Source organism: Lepidochelys kempii, chromosome 12 (assembly GCF_965140265.1).
Source record: "Lepidochelys kempii isolate rLepKem1 chromosome 12, rLepKem1.hap2, whole genome shotgun sequence".
Taxonomy (NCBI): Eukaryota; Metazoa; Chordata; order Testudines; family Cheloniidae; genus Lepidochelys; species Lepidochelys kempii.
This window is the reverse complement of record NC_133267.1, coordinates 6457073-6471295: the sequence shown is the minus strand read 5'-3', so window position 1 is coordinate 6471295 and position 14223 is coordinate 6457073.

Sequence of the window (14223 nt, the reverse complement as noted above, 5' to 3'; positions counted from 1 at the left end):
TGCAAGAAAAACCTCCAAGGAAGAGCTTGGCCCTGGAGCCCCTTCTCCAGGAAGTCACGTCAGGCGCAGCACAGACCTGGCTGGCTACATTTTGGTATCTGGGGAGCAGGCACTCAGTGGAACAACGAGGCTGTGAGAAAAGGTGGCTTGCCTTGTTTTGGCAGCTTTCAGGCAAGGAGGTAGTGAGGTCCCAGCAAGCTGGGCAGGGGAACAAGGGTGATGAGGTGGGTGCGGAGGTGGGCTGAAAACTCCAGGTTTTAACTTTCTGAGGGCCTGTTTGCACTGCTTGATACCGCTGGGAGCTGCATACATACCAGCCCTCGGGAGCGTAAAAGGATGATGGCACCCACCCCTCCCCCTTCCCTGCTAGCCCAGTTTGCCTTCCAGTCCGTGCCCTTAGCTCTGCCAGTGGCCCCCAGTCCTGGCCTGCAGAACCCCTGTCTCCTGGCCTGGGACCTCACACCCAGCTCTGCCAGTCCTCTCAGTCCTGGCCAGCTCTGGGCTTTCCCCTATAGTTCCGACACTCTCCTTCCATTTTTCACAGGCTGTCCTCTGACCCCAGCTCCTCCAGTGCACCTGAAGCGTCCCTGACCGCCTGCCCCCATTCCAGTCCCGGGAGCCCCGACCCAGTGCCCCTGCAGCACCATCCCCCTTCCAGTCCCAAGGCACCTCCTCCCCTCCCCTCCCCACCAGTGCCCAGCATCTGATGCTCCTCCAGCCCACCAGTCCCTGACATTCCTGGGCTGAGCTCTCAGCATCTTCCAACCCCTAGCAAGCCAGCTGCCGCAGTCCCATTTCCCTGTGCCATCCTCCTCACCCAGCGGAGCCAGGGAGCAGCTGGAGGCAGCGTGACCACAGCACCTTATCGGCAATTGCTTCGTTTACTTGGCTGGGGAGGGCCTTTGTTTTCCAGCCTGTGAGATTGCTGAGCAGGTTTAAAGCCAACATAAGCTGCTATCAAAGGGGCCATGGAATGTGGAGTAAACACAAGGCTGGGTTTCATTGCCCTTTCCTGGCGTTATCATAATCCCAGGCTTGCTGCAGCGAAGGTGGCAAACACCCAGGGGAGAGGGGCTTCTGTGGGGCAAGCTTTGAATGCTGTCCTGGCTTGGCAGCTAGGAGAGCATTGCCTGCAGCAGGCCAGCCCCTCTCCATCGGCTGCAGGGGCTTTGGGACAGGGCCTGTCAGCGGGCATCTGCTGCCTGAATCTTCTAACAATGGGTGAGCCAGTCCAGCTGGGAAGTGGGCAAAAGAGGGGAATGTTTTACAAGACAATAAAAGACTGGTTTTGCCCGGCGTTCAGCCTCCTGTGATCTCTGACCCTGGGTGATCATTGGTACGGAGGTGGTGGGCATCGGTATGAGAACCTGGCTCAAGGGGAGCTGGAATCAGGCCCGCTGGCCCAGCAAGGCCCCACCACCACCACTGCCAATAGAAAGACCCTTCTAATGCACCTGGCCATGTGTGTGATGCTGCAGACAGGGACCCCAATCCTGCTGCTGGGCACCACAAGACACACCCATTGCCGTCAAAGGCAGGGCTCCATGTGGAGCAGCTGCAGGAGTCCTCAGCGAGGCAGGCACATGATGCGTCCTGCCAGACCCCACCCTGCAGCGGTCGTCCCAAACCTGGACGCATGAGACCGGATCATGCCCAGACCGGGTCAGAGCAATGGTCCCTCTAGTCCAGTAGCCCGTTTCCGATGGTCCCCAGCACTAGCTTCAGAGACAGCTGTAAGAGCTCCCATAATGCAGTCTAGGGAGGTGTCTTCCTGACTCCTGTCAGCTGGAGGTTAACATGCCCTGAATCATGAGGGTTTCTAGCCCTGCTAAATGTCTGGTACTAGCTAATGAACCTCTGGATGTTCCTAGCCATATAAATGTCTACGATTATTATGAATCGTGCTAATGTCTTAGCTTTGGTAATATCCTGTGGCACCGAGTTCCACAGTTTAATTATGCCTTGCATTTAAAACATCTCCCCCCACACACCCAAACAAACCCTCGTTTTCTCCGTGGTCTGTCTGTTGGCTTTTAATGCCATTGATTGGCCCCTCCTCCTACTTTTATGAGAAAGGGTAAATAGACGCTCAGGGTGGATCTGCCCTGATAACCCTTATCATCCTCTTCGCCTTGCACAGCTGTGGAGGTTACTGAGAGGGGGATATAATCGCCACAGGAGATGTGTGTTTGTATAAGGCCCAGCCCTATAATTATTGCACTGCTACTTGGCTGCTCTGGCCTTGGGCAGGGTGGCAATAATCCCAATATTGGCCCGGTGTCGGTAAACACAGGGGCTGAGCTAGGACAGTGCAGGGCCAAAAAGGTGGGAATCTTGCCCTGGTTCTCAACCCTAGCACAACCGGCCTGAAGATTGGTGCCGAGGCAAAAGGCTCCAGCATGCTCCACGTGCCAGATGGCCCTGGACAAAAGACCTCGCTGCACCCCATGTTCCTTTGCCCCCTGAAAGCCCAGGGTGCTGGAGTTCAAGACCGAGAGCCTGCTGGCCGGGAAACAGCTGGCCCTGGATTCACAGAGCAAATGGTTTTTCTGGCGGGTGTTGATTTCACCGCAGACCTCAGTCCCAGCCCACAGACAGAATAATCCACTGCCTCCCCTCGGCATTTGTTCCCGCTCCCCTCCCCGCCCGCCTCTGCTGAGATCCTTGCGCTTCCCACAGCCGGGCTTTGGAAGCAGATCCGAGCAGTCCTCCTATTCTGCAACAGGAGAGGATCAGCTGCACAGCCCTGGCCTCAGAGGCAACTGACAACAACAGACTTTCCTTTCATGGGGCTGCAGCCGCCGGCCTGATGTTCCTCTTCCCTGCTGCTTGGGCAGAAAGGCCTTTTTGTTATCCGCAGCAGTCCCTGGTCTCACTGAGCCCGCGCGCCAGAGGGCCTGGCCCTGGCTGGCTCTGGCTAATGCCTGGGCATTTGTTTAGTTTAAGAGGGCAAGGTTCGGCGTGAAGGGCCAACTGAGCCCCCCTCTTGCACTGTGCCCAGCCGGATGCCCTGATGCTAGCACCAGTCCACGGTGCTGCTCGTGACCCTTCTGACAGCCACAGGCCAGGAGTGGCTGTGCCGTCCTCTCTGCAAGGTCGGCTCCTTCCCAGGGGACGGCCGGTGCAGCAGACCGCGCTCGGCCACCGCGTGGGTTGGATTGGTGGCACCTGGCTCGGGCCCCTGTGGCGCGAAGGGGCCTGATCCTTGGCTTATGCCACGGGAGACAGTGAAGCCACTCCTGATCTACACCAGCGTGGGGGAGCAGAGTCAGGCCCTGGGCTGGACTCTGGGGTATGTTCGCTTCTCCCTGGCAAGGGCGGCACGCTGCTCCATGGCACCTCAGGGACCAGCTGGGGAGATGGAGGTTCTGGGATGCGAACTTCACGGCCATTAGGACTAAGGCCAGGCGTGAGGGGCTGGGCAGCTGCTCAGTCCTGAGCGAGTGCCTGTGGGAATTAGGAGCCTGCTTCTGTTGGAGCCAGTGTGGGCAAACACAAGGTGAGTGCTTTAGCCCATTAGGGACCCCTGAACAGAACAGCACTTCCGGAGCACAGGGCAGACGTTCCCCAGCTCAACCCCCCACCCACTGCACCTGGGGCAGCAGCCACCTGTAAGTGACTTGCCGCAGGAGTCCATGCAGAGTTGGGAGTGGAGCTCGAGGAGGGGTTCCTGGCTCCCAGCCCTCTGCTCCGCCCACTACCCCATACCGTCTCTGTAACACGGGCAGGCTGGTTGGCCTGCTGCTGCATCCTGGGAGATGATGGGCCCCAGGTGTGACTGGGGTGGGGCAGGATCTGGGTCCTTGGTCCAGGCTCTGCTCAGCCTGCATGCAGTTGAGTGGGTTCCTCCACCCCAACCAGCCCACCCTGGTAGGGAGGCTGGGCCTCGGAGGCTGGGGAGACACCCCCACCCCACCTTCTTCTCCTTGCAACAAGTTCCCTGGAAATCCCAGCTCAGCCGTGAAGTATTTGGCCACCTGCCAACCTGCTGGGAGTTAATCACATTCCATTCACAACACTGCTCCATCCAACACCCCCCGCCCCCTCCCCCAGACACACTGACCTCATTCACTTCCTCTCCTATCAACCCCCCCCCCCCCCAATCTCCCATAATGCATGGGCTGCCTTGTCTGACCTCCAGCCAATTACACCATTTGATGGAGGCACTTAATGGCCTCACAGGCCTCTGGTCAGGGAGGCGGTGGGGGCGGGGGAGGAGTTGATTCTCGCGAGGGTTCATGCGTGGGATACATGGAGCTATTCCTCTCGGCTCCCTTGGCCGGGGACTTAGCGCTGACTCAAATGAGGTATCAGAAATGTGCTATTCGAGGCCAGGATCCCAACACACAGCGGGGCCAATGCACCTGAATCCTGACCTGCTGCACGCCGAGTCAGTAGCTGTCTCACGCGGCCAAATAGCCACTGGAGTGTATATGGTGGTCACGGCATGCATCTCACATGTGATGTAGAATCATAGAATCTCAGGGTTGGAAGGGATCTCAGGAGGTCATCTAGTCCAACCCCCTGCTCAAAGCAGGACCAATCCCCAATTTTTGCCCCATATCCCTAAATGGCCCCCTCAAGGATTGAACTCACAACCCTGGGTTTAGCAGGCCAAAGCTCAAACCACTGAGCTATCCCTCCTCCCCATCCCGAAAGGTCACAGAGTCCAGTCCCCCCGCCTTCACAGCAGGACCAAGTACCGTCCCTGACAGATTTTTGCCCCAGATCCCTAAATGGCCCCCTCAAGGATTGAACTTACAACCCTGGGTTTAGCAGGCCAATGCTCAAACCACTGAGCTCTCCCTCCCCCATAAGAGCAGAGGTCCAGACAGGTGCATGCGCAGGCAAAGGGAAGGAGGGAGTGTGGCCTAGTGGGATCACGGCAGAGGCTCAGGAGTCAGGCTGGGTCTACGCCCTACACGGCCACTGGCTTCCTGGGCATGTCATTTCTCAACCCCTGGCTGTCCCCATCTGATGTCTCCTCACCAGAGCGCTTGTAAAAGTGCTTTGCGAGCAGAGGGTGAAAGATGGTGGAGGGAGCGGGGAGGAGGGCCGGGGGCGGGAGGTCTGTGGAATCGCCGATGGGAGGGGAGCAGGTCCATGCAGCAAGCTCTCCACGGTGTGAAGTTCTAGTTGCCCCAGAAGGCCTGAGGATGAAGCTGATCGTTCATGAGGATGAAGGCTTCTGAGCAAACGTTGCCGCATAGCCTGACACCAGCACAACAGCTGGGACTGTCCCCCATCGTCCTCTGCTGACACGCCGCAGCTGGGCAGCGTTCAAAGGCTGGGGTGCTGGCGGAGATCATGGTGCTTTATGGGAGCAGGCAGGGTGAAAGCTGGATCTCCCATCTCTGTGGCCCATGCTTGTGGCTGGAGGCTTACGCTGTGGAAACGTGCGGTGGCCTCAGGACCCCAATGCGCACCCGAGGCCCATACAGCACCTGCTCCAGTCCCTGCTGAGAAGAGGTTTCGCCAAGACTGTGTGATGTCTGCCCAGGTGGACGTGCTTATGGGATCTGGCCTCCCTGAAACAAACAGCCCCTGCACTGGGGCAGGTGCCAGGATCTAGCCCTCCCAGGCTGCTGCAAACTCTCACCCTGCTCCTGCTGAGAGCAGCAAGGACCTGCTCCTTTCAGCACATGGCCAGGCAAAGCCTTGCAGGACAGCAAGCCAAGGAGAGTGAACCCCAGCCAAGGGGCGCTCACAAGGCAACAGGGCTGGCTGGGGTCTAAAATGTTTACCGATTTATCTAAAAGATCCATCAGTTTGGAGGCTGGGGAGCAACATATCTCAAACCTGGCATACAACACCCCCAAGCACCTCCAAGGTCTGTCAACGCCCCTCCGTCCCCACCTGCAGCCCCCGGCTATCCCAGCCCCAGACTCTCACCCAGCTCTGACGAAGCCCCTCAATGCCAGCCTGCAGCCCCCTGCTCTTCCATTATCACCCCTCTTCTGAGCAGGGGTGCTGCCAAACATCACGGTGATTTACCAAGGGACAGACAGGGAGTAAGGCTAGACCCGTTAACTCACTCTCACCTGCCACTGGGCAAAGTGTGACTGGGAAAAGTTGGGAAAACTAGAGGAAAGCCACAGGAAAGGCAACAGAAAAATGACACCCAAACTGGAGGCCAGCGATTCAGGATCAATCTCCAAATAGCTGTGGGGAATTATTATTTACCATTGATATCCAGGTAGTCCCCAGTGTTCCCAGTCAGGATCTGGGCCCCACTGGGACAGGCTCTGTCCAATGCAGGAAGACACAGTCCCTGCCCCATAGAGCTTGCAGTCTAAGACCCATGACACACTTCATGACTGAATTAACCAGAGTCCCTGATGACAGCAGCACCATGCTGGGGTGGCCCGAATCTCAGCTAGACTGCATGGAAGAGCTCTCACCAGGACGAGTAACTGGGCAGTGGGATCGCTGCCATGGGGGAAGCATCACTGCAGGGCATCAAGCCAGGTTAGAGCAGACAGAGGGGAGTTTGCTGGGGAGCCTCCCCAGAGGAGGAGGATGGTCAGCACGGGTGACCCCCGGGGTCTGCTTTCCCCCTGCTAGCTCCAGTTGTGTGATTACCGGCAAATGGTCTTGCAAGAGGCAGCTGTTTCTCCCAGGGAGCCTGCCAGAACGCAGCCTTCCCACTCACAGACAAAGGCCGTCCTCTGTCTCCTCGTCTCTCCCTGCAATCCTAGGAGCACAGTGCTGGGCTCTGTCACCAGCCTTGCAAACACGCCCCTGTCCCTTGCAGCCTCTGCCGTTCAGTTCCCCGCTGGGCAATGGACAGATGGCACCCAAAGGAAAGGCTAGTCTCACGGCCATTTGCTCCAAGGCCATGCTGCAGGTTCATTGCTAAGCCCGGAGCTGCCCTGCTAAGGCCCAGAGAGGAAGGAAATCAAGCTGGAGCCAGGCCAGAGAAGCTGCCGTGGCCTCCCGTGCCGTAGAAAATGTCCCTTGCTTATGAAACCCACCCCCAGCCAGTGTGCTGCACCGTCCCTCGCTATTGGTGGCTTGGGTCATGGGTAGAGGTTGATGATCCTTAGTCAGCAGAGCGGCCCTTTGAGCTCAGACCTCCAGATTCCCAGGTTTAATCCTTCCCGCTGTTGAGCCAATGGCTTCATGTCACACTGCCAAAGGTCATCGGGTCGGGCCCGGGGCTGGTTTGTGGGATGTCGTTGAATGAGGCTCAAGGAGGGTGGCTTGGAAGAAGAGCTGGGACTTCATCTCCTCAGTGAGACAAGACAACTAACGCCCGGGTCGCTCAGCCGAACATCCTGCCATGCAAAGGAAGCCATGCTAGCTATGGCGAAACACCAGCTCCAGATCCCCAATGCTCCCGTCTGTCCCATCGGTGCCATCCCCCCTCCTCTAGCTAGGGACGCCCCGGCATGGAGGGTAAGAGTGAGGCGTATCTGCCTCATTGCCTGTCACCCCACAATAATAGCTGTTATTATGAGTCAGTGCATCTCCTACAGCAGAACCATCAGGGTCTGGGCCCCATTGGACTTGAAGCTGGGCAAATATATACACAGAGCTGAGGCCCAGCGCCTCAAAGCTGCAATATTTATTTGCCTACCTCCCATTGAACTCAATAGCGTTAAGCATCCACATCCCTTGGCGGATCTGGGTCCTATAGTCTAGGGGGAGAAGTACGAGAGGGCTCACCAACTATTGAAAGGGATGCCACCCAAGTCCCCTACACTACAGAACTGCCATGGACTCTAGACCAGACCACCAAGGTGGAGTCAGCGCTTCCATAGGCAGCAGCTGCTCTCAGCTTCTCGTTTCTTTGGCCCTGTGAAAGTTCAGCAAGGACAAAGCCAGAGGGCGGCTTCCTTCTCCGCTGCTCCCCCCACGCATGCACGTCCTACCCCACGGCTGGGTAGTGGCTGGAAGCCACTCCTCACTGAGAGTAGGCCTAGGGGTCTGGAAGGAGGCAGCCAGTTTAATGAGCTCAAAGAATCCAGACTCACATTCCCCCTCCAGACCACAGCAGGGAAAGACTCCAGGGCCGAAACTGATCTCGATAACCATGGGGCAGGAATCCAGGGAATGAGCAGCCCAAGCCAGGGGAGAGTCATGTAGAGTAGCCTGTCGCTTGTGGCTGTAATTCCCACTGTGTTCCCCATGGAGAGCTGACAGCTGCTGCACATTGCAGGGCTCCCAGGTGATTCGGCCAACACCATTCTCCCAGCTGCACGATAATGCCACTGCACATTTCACGTAGGACAGGCCATCTTACATCCGGTCTTACTGCGGCTTGCGACACTGCTTCTTTGCAAGATGGCATTGACTTGGGAGAGGTTGCAAACACAATGGAGGACAGAGAAATAATCGCAGGGGAGCTGGAAAGATGAGGCTGACACGCAGGAAATGAGATTTATCCTGGGAAAAATGCAAAATAATGTGTCTCCGGGAGGGAGAGGCTCCAATTCCCCAACATTCAATGGGAAGGAAACACATGGAAAGAGACTTAGGGGTGACAGTGGGCAGCAAATTAGACATGGGATTTTCCTGTGCTATAACAAAACATACATGCCAATAGGCTGTTTAATTGCATATGCAGAGCTATCAGGTCACAGAGCAGGGGGTGATAGTCCCTCTGTAAAGAATAAATGAGATACAAGGCATGGGGCAGGAGTGAGAAAATGATAGCCAGCAACTGTGTACACACATGGGGGATGTTCTGATTCTGTCTTTGGTGTACAGCACTTTTAAATGTAAAGGAATTTCCTGGCCTTCCTGCTGTGGTGCACACACACTCCTGGGAGTTGATTCAAGAAGGCTGTTACAGAATGAGTTATACACACTGTGCTCTCTCTCTCCCACTGGCATGTGGACTTTGTATTCGTGCTTTCTTTGATTGTGGCTTCCCTTAATCTCCAAAGAAAGGTCACCCAGACTGATAATGCATGTTTTCTTCTCTGTGCCTGGAAAATAAACATCTACAACAAGGACAGGAAGGGTTTAAAACATCAAGGAAGGAAGGAATGGTTTAGAGAGGCTCAGGGCTATAACTAGGAGTAAACCTGGGGTCTTAAGCAGTGGTGGTACTTTGCATGTAAGAATGGAGGTATCAATGCTAGTATCTTGCCACATTTCTGGACAATTCTACTATTGCCCCTCTGCCTAGGGGTAGCAGATTTGGTGCTCTGTAGCTCTTGCTCTGGCTGAAGGAGAAATCAGTGCCATGCAGTCTTGGTATTTTCTTAGTGCAGCGTGTTTATTGACATTATGTACACATGTCCTTGAACAGAGGTAGTCACAAATGACACAGGTCATCCCCTCATTCAGAAATCCCAACCCCAAACACCAGTGCCTAGATCCCAGGGAGCAACCCTGCCCCAAGAATTAAGGCTAGCAAGACAGAGAGCAAACTCTCCCGCTGTTTGCAACAGCTCTCCCAAAAGAAACTGCATCACAGAACTAACAATTCAGCATTTCTTCAAAGATTGTACACATGCATGCTAAGAAAAAGAACTTGTAAGCCCATGAGTGGGGCCCTACCAAATTCACAGCCGTGAAAAACGCGCCACAGACCATGAAATCTGAACACCCTCGTGAAATCTTGTCTCACCTGTGAAATCTGGCTAATGTAGGGGAGGAGCAGGGCTGGGGGCTCTTACCGTGCGTCAGTCTCCAGATGCTAGTCCTGGCCGGGCTGGGGAGGGATGAGACTTCCTCTTCCCCTGCAGGGCCTTCCCGGGCCAGGTCAGCCCCATCTCTGGGAACTTCAGGTAGCTGTGCAGCTGCTGGCTGGGAGCCCAGCTCTGAAGGCAGCACCGCAGCCAGCAGCAGCGCAGAAGTAAGGGTGCAACACCGTGACCCCCATTCAATAGCCTTGCAACACCCCCCTTACAACCCCCTTTTGGGTCGGGGGACCCCCCCCCAGTTACAACACCGTGAAATTTCAGATTTAAATATCTGAAACCGTGAAATTTATGACTTTTAAAATCCTATGACCGTGAAATTGACCAAAATGGACGGTGAATTTGGTAGGGCCCCACCCACGAGTAACGGTGCCACCTGGTGACTTCTGCTATAGTGATATTCTCCCTCCCTAAATTTGCCCTTCAGCTGGCTACAACGGTCTTCACCTCCTGGCCTAAGCAGTTGTGTCATGCCGCCGTGTTGTATTAAGCTGCCCTGGTCCCATCCCAGGAGTTAGCTGCCTTTCGTTGATGATCCCTGTATTGCCCCTTCAGTTTGCTCTGGGAGCCTTTGGGAGGACAAGGAGCTATGTAAACACAGGATAATTACAGTGAATGGGATGAAATCAAGCTAAGGAAAATACAGGCTGGCTGTCAGGAAAAAAGAGCTCGCAGCGAGGCCTCTTAGCAAGTGGAATCGTCTCCTTGGGGAAGTGATGGACGCTCCGTTGGCTGAGTCATTCAGAGCTAATCAGGACAAAGCAGCAGAGAATATACAGTAGGGAGCAATCCTGTTCTGTCCAGGGGGGTGTGCAGGGGTAAGGGCCTAGAGGAGCTAATACTGTGGGTCTTTTCCATCTCTGTGATTCTGTGCTAATTTGGGTCGAGGGAGAGAGACATGGGTCCTATATGAGTCATATGGACCTCTGCTGCCTATAGCTTTACATTACAGCCCCACACCCCAGTACTGCTGTCGTGGCAAGAGAATCAACTGATTTTCCACTGTAAACTCAGCTTTATGGGCGATGGGAGGGCGGGGGGTTGTGAGCTCTCTTGGCTGTGCCAGCTCCCACTTGGGCTATAATATGACATGCTCGGGCTGGAGCAGAGATGCAGGGATTACACACAGCAAGCAACCAGAGCTTTCCCTGCGTGCCATTCAGTTACAGCGGCTCAGGTGCTGACCTGCGGCTGCCTAAACAGAGTCGGCACTCAGAGAGCACCTGCCAAGGGGGAACAGCACTGGAGAAGCGACCCTGTCTGCTCCCAGGGCCCTGACCCCGGCAGGACAGCAGGAGCCAGGGATGGCATTTCCGCCTTATCTCGCCCTGGTCAATTTCACTCAGGCCTGGGATGTTGCTTCTAAGTCAGATCTTTGTGTTTTATCTCCTATTTCCTGAATAGCCCCTCTGGCAGGAGACCTTATCGAAAGCCCTTTAAAAGGCTAAATACATTGCATCCATTGCCTCGCTCTTACCCACTGGTTTGTTAACTCTTTCACGGCCACCTTAGGGAGGCAGAGTTTCCCATTGCAACCGCCATGTAGATCCCCCCCCCCGCCATTCCACACTCACAAGGGGCTTTCTCATGTGCCCCAGGCAGCGATGAGCTTGGAAGGCAGTGTGGCTGGGTTTGCTGGGCGTGGTACCTGTAACAGCACTTAGCTGAGGGGTCTGCCTGCCGGCTGTAGGGGAAGCTGCTGTGGCTGTTTTGGCTCCAGTCACGGTGCGTGTGGGATGCCTGCCACGCTGGGGACCAGGGACTGCCGGAGCTAAAAGCACCAGGTGCTAATGCTCCCAAGCCGGGGCGATATAATGTGTAATTACTGGGGTTACTCTGTACCCCAAGATCTAGAGTGCCAGTAGCATTCTAGGTGTACCACAGCCTGGAGGCAAGCACCCGTGCTTCAGCATATGACCACAAGAACGGGCAGACTGGGTCAGACCAAGGGTCCATCCAGCCCAGAATCCTGTCTACTGACAGTGGTCAGTGCCAGGTGCCCAGAGGCAATGAACAGAACAGGTCATCATCAAGTGATCCATCTTGCATCGGCCATTCCCAGCTTCTGGCAAACAGAGGCTAGGGACACCATCCCTGCCCATCCTGGCTAATGGCCATTGATGGACCTGTCCTCCATGAACTCATCTAGTTCTTTTTTTAACCCTGTTATAGTCTTGGCCTTCACAACATCCTCTGGCAAGGAGTTCCACAGGTTGGCTGTGTGTTGTGTGAAGAAATACTGCCTTTTGTTTGTTTTAAATCTGCAGCCTATTAATTTCATTTGGTGACCCCTAGTTCTTGTGTTATGAGAAGGAGTAAATAACACTTCCTTGTATACTCTCTCCACACCAGTCATGATTTTATAGACCTCTATCATATGCCCCCTTAGTCATCTCTTTTCCAAGCTGAAAAGTCCCAGTCTTATTAATCTCTCCTCATACGGCAGCTGTTCCAGAACCCTAATAATTTTTGTTGCCCTTTTCTGAACCTTTTCCAATTCCAACATATCTTTTTTGAGATGGGGTGACCACATCTGCACGCAGTATTCAAGATGTGGGCCTACCATGGATTTATAGAGAGGCAATAGGATATTTTCTGTCTTATTCTCGATCCCTTTCTTAATGATTCCCAACATTCTGTTCGCTTTTTTGACTGGCCTTGTAGGCGCTAGCCGTGGTGGGTCCCCATAACCGCCCAGCCACATGACGAAGGGAAAGGTTTTAGATTCCCTGTGTACAGAGACTTAAACAGTTACAGCTCCGAGTGAGCTCCAGGCTTCGCTGTCCTGCTGCCGGGGGCAGTCCAGCTAAGCGGCCAGGCTCTTCAGACCTGGTGCCTGGGCTGCCCTCTCCAGTCTGGTCTCTAGGTACCCAAATAAGCATCTGTTGGTTTCCGAGCCAGGCTCAGTTAATGTCTCTCCCTGCACGCTGGCTCCCTGACCAGCCACTGCTGCTGCCCTGTAAGTCCCACCCAGACCTGCACCCAGCTGTGATGTTCCTGGGGCTTCTCTGCAGCTCCCTGCTGCCATGGGGCTCCCTCTCCCCGCACACCCCACCCACCTCCCTGGCCAGGACCTGCCCCCTTTCCTGGGAAGGTGAAGTGCAACAGGGAGGGGGCTGAAGGGAAATGTGTTCCTGGCTTAGCCTGGAGGGAGGGGATGTGCAGTGGGGAGACGGCTGATGGGAGCTCTGCTTTGCTGATCCATCACAACTTTTCTCTCCTCCAAGGATTAGGCCCAGAGGAAACACTGCCGCATGATTGTGTCACCAGAGCAGCGTAGCAGGGACCTTAGTGGACTGGAGAATTGGCCTGAGTCCCAGGGATCAGAGAGCAGGCAGGGGGCCCGCTGCCTGTGGGGAAACGCACGGCTGAGCCAAACTGGAGAGAGGAGATGGCAACGGTTACGAGACATCATCTGCGTGTGTGTCTCTCTCTCTGCCTCCTCTGGTGGCTGGACGTTGTCCTGACCATTGGTTCAGACAGGTTACAGGCTAACAAGCTCCTGCTTTCCTGCCAGGGCCACCGGCAAGAGGCTTCACCATGGCTTCAAGCCTTGGAGACCTCTCTGGACAGCCCTTCACCCTGTGAGCCCAGCCCAGCAGCCTCCCTAGCCCAGGGCAATCCTGGCGTTCTCGCTTTGCAGGTGTTTGCATTTCTCCCTTGCATTGTGAGCTGATCCAGCCCTCCCAGTGGGGAGAGATCACTCTGTAGCTCGCCCTCTGCCCTGCTTCCTGCAACCACCAAATTAGATTCCTCTCTGTCCGGGAAGGGGCTGAGTCACTGCAACTGACCCCATTAGGAGGCTGATAGGAAACGTTCATTATCGATCCCTCTCGCTCACCCCAGGATGGACCCTGCAACACTCCTGGCTTTGTTTCTTGAAGGCTGCTCTCATCCAGAGGATGTGAAGTAATGGGCCAGCTCCCCTCCCCAGCGCCCCCTCCCTGAGCTAAAACACAGCCTGCGTTTGTGGCCAGGCAGCCTTTACAATGGACGCTTCTCTTCTTCAGCTCGGAGCCCTGGCTTTACGTACTGTCCTTTAAAATGGGCTCCTGACATTGAGGTGCCAGGCTCCCCCACAGGATGTATGTCTCAAACCCGCCGGCAAAGCCCCCAGCTGCAGACCTGCCCCCCTGCACATGCTCTGGGCTCTGTCCTTGAGGCCTGGTGGGAGGGGATGGCAGACAGTCAGGTGACAGGAGAAAGGAAGAGAGAGAAAGACAAGAGGAAGATGAAACAAAGAATTGAAACTGTCTCTGGTGGGGTGGGGAGGAAGAGCCGGGGTGGGATGGAGAGACCTTCCTACCATCACTCATATTCCCTCTGTGACTGAGCACTGCTCCTCACTGATTTAATGGATTTGAGGGCAGCACCTCCAACCACCTCCAATCATTTAACCCATTAGAGATCAATGGGGGGGGGCATGTTACAGGCACAGAGTGACAGAGGAGGGGGTAAGATCTTAGAGAGACATGCTGAGGAGCTCTGAACCTGTTTGTCAATGCCGATTCCCTCTACCACACCCCGGGCTGGCCAGAGATGCCATATCTGCACCTTCAATCAAACCAGA